This window comes from Sciurus carolinensis, chromosome 4, assembly GCF_902686445.1.
Source record: "Sciurus carolinensis chromosome 4, mSciCar1.2, whole genome shotgun sequence".
Classification (NCBI taxonomy): domain Eukaryota; kingdom Metazoa; phylum Chordata; class Mammalia; order Rodentia; family Sciuridae; genus Sciurus; species Sciurus carolinensis.
Genome location: NC_062216.1, coordinates 169,054,434 through 169,070,877, shown reverse-complemented (window position 1 = coordinate 169,070,877; position 16,444 = coordinate 169,054,434). Strand labels below are relative to the sequence as shown.

Genomic DNA, 16,444 nt, shown 5'->3' with positions numbered 1-16,444 from the left:
GGTCCATTGACAACTAAAAAATATATATTAAAAAAAAAAAAAAAAGGCTGGGGATGTAGCTTAGTGGTAGAGCACTTGCCTAGTATGTGTAAGGCCTTGGGGTCAATCCCCAGCACCTCCCCACCACAAAATCTCTGCGGATTCAACGAAGGGCTGGATTTCTATAGCAGATATGGAGGCCAAATGAAGCTGTGATAAACCTCACGGTAGAGGCCACAGTGTTGGCTGCGGTGACTGGTCCTGACTCTAAGAGGAGAGTCAGTCACTCCTTCCCACGGGCAGCGTGAGGAGGAGTGCAGATGGGTCCCAGGCAGTCTCTTGAGATCATTTCTTACTGCCACATCCAGCGGCAGAAAAAAATAACAGAACATGATCACAACTCTTTTTTTTTTTTTTTTTGCGGTGCTGGGGATTGAACCCAGGGCCTTGTGCTTGCAAGGAAAGCACTCTACCAACTGAGCTATATCCCCAGCCCAATCACAACTCTTTATAGTGGGTACCATCGGGATCTTAACCTCAGGTACAGAACCCTGCTAAGGTGCTCCTGTGGGAACATGGACAGGGAAAGGGGGAAGGAAAACAAGAAATATACACTGTGGTCTCTTGTCAATGACAGAAACGTGGTGTTTCCCATGTCCCTCAGGGTCGTCAGGGAATTAGCTTCAGTGCCCCTGATGATACCAAAACCCACGGATGCTCAAGTACTTATAGAAAATGGCATAGTGTTTGCATAGACACTGGGAACATCTTCCCATATACTTTTTACATGGTATTAAGGATTGATCCCAGGACCTTGCTCATGTTCTTACACTTTAACTCATCTCTAGATTACTTACGACACCTAATACAATGTAAACAGTTGTCATACTGTCTTGTTTATGCAATGACGACAAGGCAGGAAAATCTGTACATGTTCAGGACAGGCACAACTTTTTAAAAATATTTTTGATTCGTGTTGGTTGAATCCTTGAATGCAGAAGCTGATCATATACCCAAGAGGAATAAAAATCTGTGTCCACACAAAACCTTGTACGCAAATATTCATAGCAGCCAGAAGGTGGAAACAACCAAATGTTCATCTACTGAACAGATTTAAAAAATTAGTGCATTCATATAATACAATATTATCCATCCATAAAAAAGAATGAATATGGATACATGTTACAACATGGATGAATCTTAAAATCATTACGTTATAAAGAAAGCCAGTCACAGAGGTCACAAATTATACAATTCTATCTAATTAAAAGTCTGCAATAGGCAAATCTATAGAGACAGAAAGTAAACCAGGCAGGATGGCACATGCCTGTAATCCCAGTGACTCAGAAGGCTGAGGCAGGAGGATCACAAGTTCCAAGCCAGGCTCAGCAGCTTCGTGAGGCCCTAGGAAACTTAGTAAGGCCCTATCTCAAAATAAAAAGGGCTGGGGATGTGGCTTAGTGGCAGAGTATCCCCAGGTTAAATCCCCAGTAAGAAGGAAAGGGAGGGAGGAAGGAAAGAAGGAAGAGAGGAAGGGAGGGAGGGAGGAGAAAATTAGTGTGTGCCCACGTCTGTGGGAAAGGAGGAATGGGCAAGATAGGCTCTTTTATGGGGTGATGAAAATGTTCTGAAGTTGATTGTGGTGATAGTTGTGTCACTGTGAATATACCAAAACCATATTTCAAAAGGACGCATTTCATGGTTTGTGAATTACAGCTCAATAAATGTGATTTTTCTAAAGGTTAGGGGACAGGGACAGTGGGTAGAAGAAGCACTTAGAAATGCAGTCTTCTCTCCAGTCCTCAGAACAACCTGGACACTTTTCTCCTACTCCTGGTCTCCCTTTCACCCTGCCTCCTGAGAAACTCATCCAGCAACATCTTGTGAACCATTTGGAGGCTCTTGGGGCTGCCCATGGGGCAATAACCTTTGCTAAAAGGAACTTCCTGGGAACACCTTCAACCTCTGAGTTGCAGCACAAACTTGGGTTTGGGTTGATTCTGTTGATGACGCAGGCATCAGTAACTTGGATAACCTGAGGCTTTGGCTCTACTGTGGACTTGCTATGCCATCCAGCAGGTCCCCAACCTGCTTAGTGCCAAATGGCAACTGGAGTAAAATCAGCCCGAGCTGGGATTCTCCCTGCTGTGGATTTGATTTCTTGTGGCAAGGTTATAGTAATTGATACTTGTTCAGCCTTTTTACAGACGTGTCATCTCAGCTGACACCCTGGGGCAGAAATGATTGCTAGTGACAGATGTGGGACTTGCCCAGGGCATCCAGTTGGCATGGTGGAACAGGCCTGCTTTTCCGACTCCAAATTCTGTGCTTATCCCTCTCCTGAGGCGCCCTGTAATGAGGCTTTCTTCTCCTTCCCAAATGCAGATATCGAGGAAAAGGACATAACTTTTAGGCCGTCATGGTCCCTATGTGGGCAGCACTTGGAGACAGTCCCTCTCTGTCCCTCTTCTCCTGTTTGCTTCCTTCCCCTTTTCACATCTGCAACATCTGAATCCTGATTTCACCCAGGCTGAACAGGGCTGGGCTGGTTTGCAGCATGACATTGGATAAATGACTGTGGAAAAGACAGTGAGGAGGAGGAATAAGAATCCAGTTCCTTTTAGACAAACTTTAATCCCAAATTGTCCAGATTCATCATGATCTGACCCCTGGCTGTTCGTCGGGCCTCTCCCCCTCCCCCATTTCCTTCCTACAACCCAGAGTCATATTAAACATCTCAGTGTTTCCAGGAGGGCTTTGTGCTCCTGCAGCTTTGCACAGGTCCACCCCTTGGGCTGTTCTTCAGGATGCCAGAACAACCTTTTCCCAGTGAAACTCCGGGACCAGTCCCCTGCTCCCGCTCCTGGTCCTCCACTGAACAGCTGGCCTGGTACATACCCGGCAGATACCCGCCACACCTCCCTGGTCACTTGTCAGGCTGGTTACCCATCCTCCAGCTGCTGTGGTTGGCTCAAGGTCTCACAGCTGCCTCCTGGCTTTCCCCAATGTACAAACGGTCCTTGGCTGACAGAAGCCTCCTTGCCAGTGAGGCTACCACCCCTCAACAGCCCTCATCTAAAACCTGGAAGGAAGTGGACAAAGACAGTCCCTCTGCTTCCAGGGGCCACTCTGCAGTGCAGCTTTGATCCAGAGCCATCCACCCACTCCTCTGGACCAGGTCAGGGTGGGACCTCCTGGCCCAGCAATTGCTCCTGCTTCACTTCCTTCTCGAAATTTTCCTCCCACAAACCTCAGCACCCAGACGGTGTCCTGGGGCTAAGGCACTAGCACATTCCATCAAAATGAACCATTTTTCTTAATGTCTTCCAGACTAGTCTCTAAGCTCCTTGAGAGCAGGGACCGTCCTATTCTAGTTGGGGGCCCAGCAAGGAGCAGGCTCTCTGCATGGAAATCACTGAACTTCAGGATGATTGTACAAGTTCCACGTCTTCCTCTCTATCTCCTCCATTTCCTCCCCTCTCCCAGGGTTCCCCTCCTAACCACACCTCCCTCCTCTGTGCTTCTCCTACCCCACAAGCAGCAAAGACATCAGTTTGTCACGACAAAGTTTGGGGTGGGGTGGGAGGGCAGATACTACACCCCCATTCCAGTTCTCCTGCTTCTAGAAATTTAGGCTGAGAAGGGGCAGATTGGCAGAGCTGAGGAGGGCTGGAAGACAGGGCTGGGCAGACAGCACTGGCAGAGGGGTCGGGGGTTTGGTGGGGGTCCGGGTAGGGGGGAAGGGAACGCAGTGCACTCTGGGCTGCAGGAGACCATTTACAAATGGCCCACAGTGGCCTTTTCCAGTCGCTGCCCTTGACTTTTTCCTCCCTCTCTCTGCACATCTGAGCTTCATAAGTGCTCTAAGAACGTGCCCACTCCGTTTCATTCATTGCCACCCCCTCACAGCACCAACCCACGTCACAGGAGGGATGTCTTTGCCTCAGAAGCTTATTAACTTTCCAGGCGGCCTCCAGCTCACGCAGGCGCTGAGTCAGTGTCGGCTCAGCTGCCCGGAGGGAGGGAGGCTGGTGGGCTGACTCAGACTCACTGGGTCTTAGCCGGAGTCCTCTCTAGCAGCAGGACTACATTCCCAGCGGCAGGGGCAGGCCTGGAGTTAAAGATCTTAGGATTAATCCTGCCCAGCTGCACATGGCCTACCTATCAGGCACATCTGCTGCTTCTGTTACTCTGCATCCTTCCTCCGGTCTCCCTCTAGGAGACCCACTATGAGCTCCAGCAAGATTTCTGGGGGGAGGGGGAGGAGGGGAAGGGATGTAGTAATTGATCCAGGTGTAACCACCTTGACTGGGGACTTAGTCCATTTTCTCCTGCTATAACAAAATACTCGAAACTGGGTAATTTATAAAGAATGGGGTTGTTTTGGCTCACGGTTTTGGAGGCTGGTAAGTCCCAGAGCAAGGTGCTGGCTTCTAGTGAGGGCCCGTGTGTTACATCACAACATGGCAGAGCACATCACCTGGCAGGGTGGAGCAAGCTGCTAGCTCAGGGTTCTCTTCCATCATGGGGCTCCACCCTCATAACCTCCTCCAATCCAAAATTTCCACACCAAAGCCCCCACCTCCAAACACCACTAACATATGAATTTGGTGATTAGGCTTTTATCACATGAGCTTTGCGGGGGAACACTTTCAAACCATAGCAATTGGTCCAGGGCTAGGCATGTGACCTGTCAGAGTCAATGAGAGGCACTGATATTCAGACTAAAAATTCTAGAACAAAAACACTTGTTCCTTTTTGCTAGACTTGAAACAGCAAAAGAGGAATGGGCTGGAGCTGCCATGTATTGTTTGCCATGTGACTGTAGCCAGCCCTGTGAAAGAGAAAAATGGAGGGGAAATGAGTCCTGACTAAATCCTGGAGTCCTGAATCAGACATTCTGAAGCTGGAATAATGCAGAGACTTTGGGGCTTTCCTGCCTCCACGCATTCCTTTTGCGTAAGTAAGTTTTCTGTCACTTGCAGTTGAAAAAAATCTAAGTATTTACCACCACATTTAACCACTCTCAGCATACATTTTTTTTTTTTTTTTTTTTTTTTTCATTTCCCAAGGCTAGGAGTGTAACTTCCAATCAATGGCATCATCCCCAGGGATCAACCACTGTTCTTTGTTTATTCGAGAAATTGAGCAGAACTGTTCCTATTGTCTTCACTTCAATTTAGGCCCGCTGTTGGTACTGCATGTACTGAATTTAGTGCTATTTAAAATGTCTTTGAAAGATTATACTATGATTCAGCATTTGGATCAAAAGTGGTTATGTAGGAAGAAAGGCAGGGATACCAGAGAGTGAGGCTGAGATTAGTAGAAGCAGCTTTTGTCTTTGGAGGAATGGTTGCTCTTCCTTCACAAACTAATAGGCAAGTTCTTTGTAAAACCCGAGCTGGGGAGACTGGGGCTGAGGCTCAGTGGTAGAGCGCTTGCCTTGCATGTGTGAGGCCCTGGGTTTGAGACTCAGTGCTGCATATAAATAAATAAAATAAAGGCCCATCAACAGCTAAAAAAAATCTTTAAAAAATTACTTAAAAAATGAATGCTGTGTTCCTTTGGAGCTGGGTTTGTGGCTCCATGGTAGAGTGCTTGTCTAGCATGTGTGAGGCACTGGGTTTGATCCTCGGCACCACATATACATAAATAAAAACTAAAGGTATTGTGTCCACATCTACAACTAAAATATATACATATATATACTTAAAAATTAAAAAATTAATTAAACTTAAAAAAAAAGCAACCTAGGGTTGGGGTTGTGGCTCAGTGGTAGAGCGCTTGCCTAAGCATTTGTGAGGCACTGGGTTTGTTCCTCAGTGCCAATATAAATAAATGAATAAAATAAAGGTCTATCAACATCTAAAATATACTTAAAAAAAAAAAAAAAAAAAAAAACCTAAGATGGAAGAGCCCGTTGGGGAGAAGTTGCACTACATTTTGTTCCTGAAATGCAGGTAAAAAAGATGGATTATCATAGACCAAGTAATGTAATGGAAGACAGGAGAAACTGTGGACTCTCACAGGAGAGTGACAGAAATTTTAAAGCAAACTGTGTTGCCGTGGGTTGTTGATAAGACACTGTGATAGTGTAATTGTTGTTTTCTTTCTCAATGCTACATCTTATAACCACTGGGATACCCTACCACTTCCATTTTGCTACCAAAGTGACTGGTTCAAGCTGGGTGTGGTGGTACACGCCTGTAATCCCAGTGCTTGGGAGGCTGAGGCAGAAGGATCACAAGTTCAAAGTCAGCCTCAGCAACTTAGTGAGACCCTGTCTCTAAATAATATATAAAAAGGGTGGGGCTGTGACTCAGTGGTTAGCACCCCTGAATTCAACTCCTGGTATGAAAAGAAAGTGACTGGCACAAGGTCACAGAATGAACCTGAACACCACGGACCTGACCATTACTTCCCATCCACATCCGTCCCAGGTCAAGGGAGTAGAGCACTGGGAACATTTGTCCACCCCTGTCCTGCTGTCCAAGCACTCTGGCCTCGCCTGGCTCAGCAGAGTAGTTGTGATGGCTTGGCCTGATACTTGCTCTTAAGTTGTCTGGGTTCGCTAGCTTGGGCCATCCCCAATCTTCATACTGCAGTTCGAGCGGCACCTGGAGGTGGTGCTTTGGGTTGCAGTGTTTTCATCCTCTAAGTATTTTTAAACATCTTTGCATAAAACAAGATTTCGATAGAGATCATATAGTAATTTCTCTGTGCACAAAACAACAACATTCCTGCCAGAGCCATCTTTCTGTAAGAGCTGATAGAAACATAGTAGACGCTCTTTCCAAGGAAGCAGAAGAATGGTGACTGAGCACATAGACTCTGGACTCAGAATGCTTCGATTCAAAGCCTGGATCTACCACTTACTCACTGTGTGACCATGAGCAAGTCACCTAAACTCTCTGTTCCTTTGTATAACAGTAATTAACAGGACCTACTTCATAGAGATGCTGTGAGGCTTACATGAGATAATAAATACACAGCACACTAGTTTAACAAACTATATACACCACTGGCCGTGTACCAGGCAGCAATGTTTTCATAGAACAATTCAGATGATGACTATGAGGATTATTGAGTCAGTATTTGTGAAATTAGGAACCACCTCTTCTGGACCTAGGTCTGGCCCAGTAATCTCTCCCTTTCTCCCTCACTTATTTTTTTCATTTAAACAAATCCTTTGTATATTTTGCTCAGTTTTTAAAAGTGGTCTTCAGAGAGCATGTTGGTATGATTTTCCTAGTCCACCATGACCACAAGTATTATATGTATTATTTGTTATCCATCCCCAATCTTCACTTTGCCCAAAGTCAAATGTAAGCCCTTCTGGATTTTTGTGTTTGTTCATTGATGAAGCCTGAGTACCTAGACCAGTGTTTGGCATATAACAGGTGTTCAATCAAAACTTGTTGAGACCTCTTGTGGTTCATAAGTATGATGATTGAGATTCTGTGTCATTGTGTGAGATTGCGACTCCTTCAAACCTTGCTATGACATCAGCCCATTACCTGATCTGACATGAGAAGGAAAAAAAGCTTGTTAAATGAACAAAGACAGAAAGAAAATAAAACCGATGGGCCACAGCAGGGTGACTGGCTGGCAGAGGCTAGCCCTCAAGCCACAGAGCACTAACCAGCCACAGCTAGCGAGCCCTGTATCAGGGATGCTGGACAGGGTTGCAGAAGGTCTGGGCTCTGAATATGGCTCTGCTGCTTACCACTTGTGTGACCTCAGCTCAGTGAACTCTCCTGTGCCTCTGTGCCCACAGCTTGAGTGAGGACTAATGAGTTGACATGCCAACGGCGTAGAGGAGTCACAGCAGTGGCTGGAGCGAAGCCATCATTTGCCATCATGAGGATGATGAATAGCATGCAGCACGGCAGCTTGGCCCCTGCATGTTCTTATCTCCCGTCCTTGTGTCTTTGTTCCAGGGAGGTGTGAGCAGGAGACTCCATTCACGCATCTATTCAGTGTGGACCAGGGCTGGGGTGCAGCTCAGTGGTAGAGCGCCCGCCTGGCACACCTGAGGGCCTGGGTTCCATCCCCAGCACCGAAAAAAACACATAGGTCGATAAAAAAGAAAGGCGTTGACTCTGTGCTAGACACTGTGTTAGGACCTGGGAGGATCCACGCAAAGGACTCAATAATACCTGGGCTCTTGCCACGGGCTGCCCATGCTTTATCTTAGCCCGTTAATTCCCTGTAAAACAGTCTGCTAGAAGGTTCTAGAAGCACTCTCACAGCAACTAATCTCAAAAACATTCTGGGTATGTGGCCTAGCTAATGTAAGAGGCTCTATTTTGGGTGAAGAGAAGTGGAACAAGGAACATGTGCTAAGTCTTTGGGAGAGAGAGGCACTTGGCAAATGTTGAGGGTTACAAGAGAATATTTTCTTTGTCTATATGGGTTGGATGGGTTTAGAAAAAACTGTCTTAAAGAATTAAGGTTTGGGGCTGGGGAGATAGCTCAGTTGGTAAAGTGTTTGCCTTGCAAGCACAGGGCCCTGGGTTCGATCTCCAGCACTGCAAAAAAAAAAAAAAAAAAAAAAAAAAGAATTAAGGTTTGATCTGGGAGATGAGCGAGAGAGCGACACTATTTGCCCTTCCTGAGGTTTTTTTCTTTTTTGGTGGGGCGCAGGGGCAAGCAAATGCAAGACTCCATTCACTCAACCATTTGCCCCCAAAGTTTCCTAGACAAAGTGTAAAAGTGTATCTGAAACTCACACAGGTGGGCTGGAAGCTAAGGGGAGACCTGACTTGAGGGCCTCTGCCTGCTCTGAACAATACTTAGATCCTGCAAGCCTCTTTTTCTCTCTGGACTATTCTGCAAGTGCCAACTATACCCACTTGTTATTATCCATGCAGACAGTCACCTGCAGGAGCTGGTCCTGAAGGAGGAGCTGGAAGCTGACCTGACCAACTCCACGTTGTCCCTCCTTGACTCCATATGCCTCTTCAACCTTATTTTGTTTTCTTTCTGCAGTGACCTTGGGTCCCAGGAACCACATGACCGATTGATAAGCATCTTTATGACAAAGGACCAAAACTACCCCCAAGCAGGACAGATCATCCCCACCCCAAGCAGGAGCGACTGCCCCATGTAGAACCGCTCCCCACCCAGAACTGCTTCCCACCCTGCTAAGCGGGAGTAACCATCTCACCCTGGGAACCCAACCACCCCCTCAAGTGGCGATAACCTTTCAGAGTTTCACTGACCAGTCCTGAGAATGATCAAGCAGACGGTGGCCTGACCGAGATGACCTTCTCTGCCAGCTGTGCAGCCCCCCTCCCCACCGCCCAAGACTTTGTTCCCCTTTTCTACAAAACCTTAAAGTTTTTCAGACCCTGGAAGATAGATCTGTGATCACCACTCTCCTGTATCTGTTCTTCCCAGCATGGCCACGCTGATTGAAGCTCCTTCTGGATCCTTCTCTTTGATTACTGGGCCAGGGGGTGGAGCCTGGTCCGGCGGGACCCCCTGGAGCCGAGGCCTCTGGTTACTGAGGGCACTATAATCATTTAGCTCCACTCCAGTCAAGCTTTTTGTTACTGCTGATTTATTCTGCACTCTGGTTCTCTGAGACTCGGGTGCCACGGGCTTTTGAGTGTCCTGTCCATTAGGCGACGAAAAATGAGAAAGCAGGAAGGCGGCGCAAAGGGGCACGTAAGAGACGACCTCAGAACTGTTCCAGTCAGGCAGAGGACTTCCACGGGAAGAGAAACCAGCATAACCTGTCCACCCACCTGGAACACAAATGGAGCCCCACCTCATGCCTGGAGTCCTTATCTCCCCGGGCTTTGTGACCTCTCCCCCAAACTGCAGGCAGGTGGCATCCTGAGAGAGACCCTGCCCCCCTCCACCTTTATGTTATTGCTTATCATTATTAGGCCTTATTCGCAAATGTTCTCATGTCACCTGGAAAGGCCAAGCGAGGTGGACCTGGCGGCTCTGATGCCAGCTCATGAAGTTGGAGGAGAGAAGAAAACATCTTTTTTGAGCAACTCTTGCGAAAGTCCCAGGGTGCACTCCCTGGATCAGTTCATCTCTTCCCCAGGCGGTGAGAATTTGATTGTATAGCCTCCTTGAGGGGTGTAAGCTCGGGGGCATGGCCAGTGGCCAAATAAAATCAGACAGAAAGCTGCGGAAGCAAGCTTTATTGGAATTTGGCTCCCGGGTGAAATTCCCAGTCCCCCAGGGTACAGGTCAGGGTAGGGAGCCAGAGAAAATCCGCACTTGGCTCTGGCTGCCTGGGGTCTGTATAGGCCAGAATGGGCGGGGTCCTGCTGAGTGACAGGTGGAGGTAAGGGTCAGCGGAGTTTTCCTGCCCGTTTGATTGGTCCCGGTGTGGCGCACTGCCCTTTGCCTCAGTTGCTCGGCTCTCCCTCCTATAGTCGCCCAAATTCAGACCTAACAAGCGGGAGGCTTAAACCCACTCAAATGACATGAACCAAGACATTTCTGAGAAACGGGGAGGGTAAGTCCCTTAGTTTATTGGGCTGACAAAGTGCCTTACCTTACATGTGCTACCTGCTAGCAACTGGACACGTTTGACCCATCGGTTCCAGTTAGATTGCTTCTGGCAGCAAGAGCAAACTTGGACAGAAAGGAAATGTGTTTCACCAGACAACGGAATGCCCAGCAGCAGAGCAGCCTCCAGGCACGGTTCAACCAGCTGTTCCGTGTGCTGTGAAGGTACCAGGTGTTTTCGTCCCTCTCCTCTGCCTTTCTCACCGTGAGCTGTATATTGTAAGCCTATTTCCCCCCTGTAGTCATCAGATGGCTGCCGCAGATCCAGATATCACATCCAAATTACATCTTCTGTCTCTTTCTTAGGAGCAAGAAAACCTTTTCCAAAAACCCTGCGATGGAGATCTGTTGTGTTTCATTGAACGGGCTTGGGTAACTTCCCCATTTCTAGGCAGGTAACTGGCAGCGCACCAGGGACATTACTAAGATGGTTAGGACAACATTTCAGGGGAAAGATGGAAGACTGGGAGTCACCCATGAAGCCCGCCTCCGCTGCCCCATGGGAGAAAGCCTGTGGATGCAGAGGCTTATTTATTTTATGTATTCATTTTATGTGGTGCTGAGGATGGAACCCAGTGCCTCACACGTGCTAGGCTAGCCCTCTACCACTGAGCCACAACCCCAGCCCCAATGTAGAAATTTAAGAGACACATTTTAGGGGATATGGACAAAGCTTAAAGGGAAAGCATGTGCTCAGCATATAAAAACCCTGGGTGGCATCCGTAGTACCCCTCCCCTCAAAAAAAGAGAAAAGAAACATTTTAAAAAATAGATGAGGGTTGGGGTGGTGCCTCAGTGGTGGAGCACTTACTTGCCTAGCACATGTGAGGCACTGGGTTCGATTCTCAGCACCACATAAAAATAAATAAATAAAATAAAGATGTTGTGTCCACCTACAACTAAAAAAAAAAAAAAAAAAAAATAGATGAAACTAGGGCTGGGTTGTGGCTCAGTGGCTCAGTGGCAGAGCGCTTGCCTAGCACATGTGAGGCACAGGGTTCGATTCTCAGCACCACATATACATAAATAAAATAAAGGTATATTGCCAACTAAGGAAATATTTTTTTTTAAATAGATGAAAATAACCAGGTACGGTGGCACACGCCTGTAATCCCAGCAGCTCCAGAGGCTGAGACAAGAGGATCTCGAGTTCAAAGCCAGCCACAGCAAATGCGAGGCACTGAGCAACTCAGTGAGACCCTGTCTCTAAACAAAATACAAAATAGGGCTGGGGACATGGCTCAGTGGTTGAGTGCCCCCCACCCCCCGCCAAAAATAGATGAAACTCTAGTGAGACGTTTGGGCAATAAAACTATGCAAACCGTCTCCAGGATCGGGGTCCTGGGGGCTGTGGAGGCTGGCAAGGTACCATTTCCTGCCTCTGCAGCCCTGAAGGTGATTCCACGGGTACTTGCTCTATAATAATTCGTCATGCTTGACATTTGTCTGCTGTGATTTTTCTCTGTGCTTTATTTTATAATAAAAAAGGGCTTAAAGAGGGCTGGGGAGATAGCTCAGCTGGTAGAGTGCTTGCCTTGCAAGCACAAGGCCCTGAGTTCGATCCCCAGTACCGCCAAAAAAAAAAAAAAAAAAAAAAAAAAGGGCTTAAAGAAAGAGAAAAACTGCACATCTGCTGAAGTTAACCACTGGAAGCCCTTCCATGTCCCCCAGTTGCCTAGAGATGGAGTCCTCCCTTCACCAAGGCTCCAGAGGCATGGCCTGAGCCAGTTCACCGTCCTTGTAAGGGTCCTTGTAAGAAGAAGGAAGGGAACACAAGGGCAGGACCCAGGAAGAGGGGTGGGCCTCAGGGAACCAAAGGAGAAAGTCAACCCCAGGAAGCCGGTGCAAACTAGGGGCCTGTGGGCCAGAGACAGGAAGGTTTCTACCTGCTCCCTGGAGTTGCAGAGCCAGGAGGAGGAGCGGCCCAGCCTGTGGGGTACCACCGCCACCACCCTGGGTTCCAGTTCTCCTGTATTTTGCAAGCTGCCCGGGCTTGATCTTCTACGTTATCTGTATTTTCTCTGATCTTTATCTTTTGTAATCTGATTGCCATCTTCCATTTCATTATACAGAGCATTAATAAGACCCTCATAAAATTTATGTGTGTAAAAAAGCACCCATAAATTGTCTAATTTTAAATAATGCCTTTATTTTTTTCTCATTTAAAATAATTCTCGTATATTGATACTTTGAGTATATTTATAATCTTTATGTAATACATAAATGTATTTTTATAATCTCAGTATATTATACTTCAATGAAGATTTTTAAATAAAGTCTTACTTTTTATCATAGTAACTTCAGGAAACATAGAACTTAAATATAGGTTGTTGGGCTGGGGAGATAGCTCAGTTGGTAAAGTGCTTTGCCTTATAAACACAGGACCCTGGGTTCGATCCTCAGCACCGCAAAAAAAAAAAAAAAAAAAAAAGGTTGTAAATTATTATTTTTCCAGTGGAATGAAGCTAGAGGATTTTCATGACCTGATTTCAAAACTTGCTATAGCCAAATGGAGGGGGGCATGCCCATAAACCCAGCAACTGGGGAGGCCGAGACAGAAGGATTGGAAGTTCAAGGCCAGTCTTGGCAATTTAGTGAGGCCCTAAGCAACTTAGCGAGACACCGTCTCAAAATAAAATAAAAAGGACTGGGAATATAGCTCAGAGGTATTGAGCCCCGGGTTCATTCCTCAAAACAACAACAATAACAACAGTTAAAACTAAAAAAGAAACAACATGAAAAACAAACAAGCAAACAAACAAAACCTAGAACCATAAAACTTCTAAGAGAAAATGTAGGAGAAAAACCTTTGTGACCACAGTGAGGCAAAGATTACTTAGAGATGACCTCAGAAGCATGAATATAGGGTTTGGATGAGGTAGACAGTTTGCACAGCATCCGTAAGGCCCTGGGTTCCAGCCCCTGAAGGAAGAGAGGAAGAAGACCAGCCACAGACTGGGAGAGAGAATGTTTGCAAGTCAAATATCCAGTAGAAAAGGACTTGTGTCTACAATATATAAAGCACTCTTTTAATGTAATAAAAAGACATTCCAATTTTTTAAAAAATGGGCAGAAGATTTGAAAAGACATCACCACCACCAGCAACAAAACAAAATAAATGAATGGGCCAGATGTGGTGGTGCATACCTGCAAATCCCAGTGGCTCGGGAGGCTGAGGTAGGAGGATTGCAAGTTCAAAGTCAGCCTCAACAACTTAGCAAGGCCCAAAGCAACTCAGTGAGACCCTGTCTCAAAATAAAATATAAAAAGGACTGGGGATGTGGCTCAGATGGCAAATCAGCATGCAAAAAGGTCACAACATCACTCATCAGGGAAATGCAAGTTCAAATTACAATGGGATCTCACTACATATTCACTAGAGTGACAATGACAAAAATGACAAGGGACTGAGGGTCAGGCTCAGCCAAAGAACACGTGCTTAGCTTGCACCAGGACCCAGCACAAAACATAAAAACACCAAGTGAACATACGAAAAGGTTCTCAACATCATTACTCACCAGGGACATGCGAATTAAATTACAATATAATACCTCTCCACGACCAATTGACTGAATAAAATAAAAAGGGTCAAAAACTTTAGAGCACTGTTTGGAAGAATACTAAAGCTGAAATATGCTTCCCCTGTGACCCAGCAATTCCACTCCTAAAGAAAATGCCCACATAAATGTGACCCAAGGGGCATGCCTAACAGTGTCACACCAGCACTATGTGCACTAGCCCCACCCTGAAGACAGCTCAAACACACTTCCGCAGGAAGGATACCTTTACAGTAATATAGTCACACGGCACAGGAGAACTAACAAAAGACAATCACATGCAAAAATACTACTAGCTGGCTGGGGAGGCACACACCTGTAATCCCAGGCCCAGGAAGCTGAGCCAGGAGGACTGTTTGCACCCAGGGGTTCAAGTCTGCCTGGGCAACACAATGAAGCCCCCATAAGGAAAAAAAAAAAAAAAAAAAGTTGTGGGTGGGGACTGAATCTCACAAATAGCTTGGAGTGAAATAGTTGAGCAGACTCAAACTACTTTATGGTTTTATAGATCATTCCACTTAAAGAACAAAGCTAGGCTGGGTGTGGTGGCACATACCTGTTATCCCAACAACTCCGGAGGCTGAGGCAGGAGTTTTGCAAGTTTGAGGCCAGCCTCAGCAACTAATGGACACCCTATTTCAAAATTAGACATTATGTGTCTACTTCTTCCCACTCTTCCCTATGACAGAACCACAGTTGGGAAGTGTCCGCTCACCCCATGCCCTGGCACTAGGATTTGAAACCCCAGGGGTGCTCTACCACTGAGCTACACTCCCAGCCCTTTTTATTTTTATTTTTGAGATGGGATCTCACTACTTGCCATCCTCCTGACTCAGTCTCTCAAGTCACTTGAGATTACAGGCTTGTGCCACTTCCCAACTTAATATTTATTTTAAAAACACAGTATTTATGCTCCACAGCAGTTAAGAATTTTTCCGGGTCACATCTGACTGTTAATATAGAGTTGCCGCCCCGCTTTTCTAGAAGTAAAGAAGGGATAACAGATCTCAACCACGAGGGGGCGCCAAAGGACAGTTTATGAAGCCCACCCCACCCCTTTGGTAAGGTTGTCTTCCAGCAGTTTCCCCAACCCAGTTTCTTTTCTCTTCAATGAAAACTCATCCATTTGGTGATCCACTGCCTCTGTAGATATCCAGTCTTAAATAAGCGCCAAATACATAAATCAAATTCAATATAATAGTATATTTAGGGGCTGGGGATGTTGTTCAGTGGTAGAGTACGCGTGCTTAGCAAACATGAGATCATGAGTTCAATCCCCAGTACAAGGGGGAAAATTACCAGTTTAGAGGTCATAGGCTTTTTTATTTTTATTTATTTTTTTCAGGTACTGGGAATTAAACCCAGGGCCTCCTACATGCTAGACAAGCACTGTAGAGCTGAGCTACATCTGCAGCCCTTTTTTACTTTATTTATTTATGTATGGGGGTAGTGGGGGGTTGGGATTGGACCCTGGGCCTCCTGCATGATAGACAAGTGCTCTATCTACCACTGAGCTGCATCTGCCACAGAACTTGTTTTGTTTCATTTTGCTCTTTTGTACTAGGGCTTGGATGTAGCAGGGCTGAACCACTGAGCTGCATCCCCAGCCTTTTTTTTTTTTCATTTTGAGACAGGGTTTTGTTAAGTTGCTTAGGGCCTAGTTACATTGCCCAGATGGCTTTGAACTTGTGATCTTCCTTCCTCAGACTCTGGTGTAGCTGGTATTACAGGCCATCGCTCTGGGCTAAATTTTTTTTTTTTTTTTTAATGAACACATAGTAATTGTACATATTAATGAGATACAGTATAACACGTCACCACAAGTGTACAACATATAATGCTTAGATCAGGCTAATTGGTATGTCCGTCACCTCAGACATTTATTGTTTCTTTATGTTAAGAACATTCAAAATCCTCTGTACTAACTATTTTGAAATATTCAATTAATTGTTATTAACTATAGTTATCCTACTGTGCTGTTATGGGAATGTTTCGAAAAATGATTGTCATGAACTCTATGGGACAGAAAGTGTTTATAGAATATAGGGGGGAAAAAGTGCTGATAGGTTCTTATTTACTCCTGGCTAGTAAGAGTAGCAGTCTCCTAATTTACCTCCCCAGACAATTTTCTCTTTCTTTTTTCCAGTGCTGGGGAGTGAACCCCTGGCGTGGAGCATGCTAAACACCAGCTCTGCCACTGAACTACACCCCGGTCCCATATCCATGCCAGATTCATTCCAACCCAATCAATAAACTACCAGGGAAGTCTTTTTTCTTCTTTAAATGTTGATAGACTTTTATTTTATTCATTTATTTATATGAGGAGCTGAGAGTCGAACCTAGTGCCTCACATATGCCAGGCAAGTGCTCTA

General features: G+C 45.9%; 1 non-coding gene across 1 annotated transcript; it reads left to right on the top strand.

The window, feature by feature from the left end:
• The first annotated feature begins 7,401 nt into the window (after positions 1-7,401).
• Positions 7,402-7,507, top strand: LOC124984152 (small nucleolar RNA U13). Its single transcript, XR_007108610.1, has one exon. It is a non-coding gene; the product is annotated as a small nucleolar RNA U13 (small nucleolar RNA).
• Positions 7,508-16,444: the final 8,937 nt, after the last annotated feature.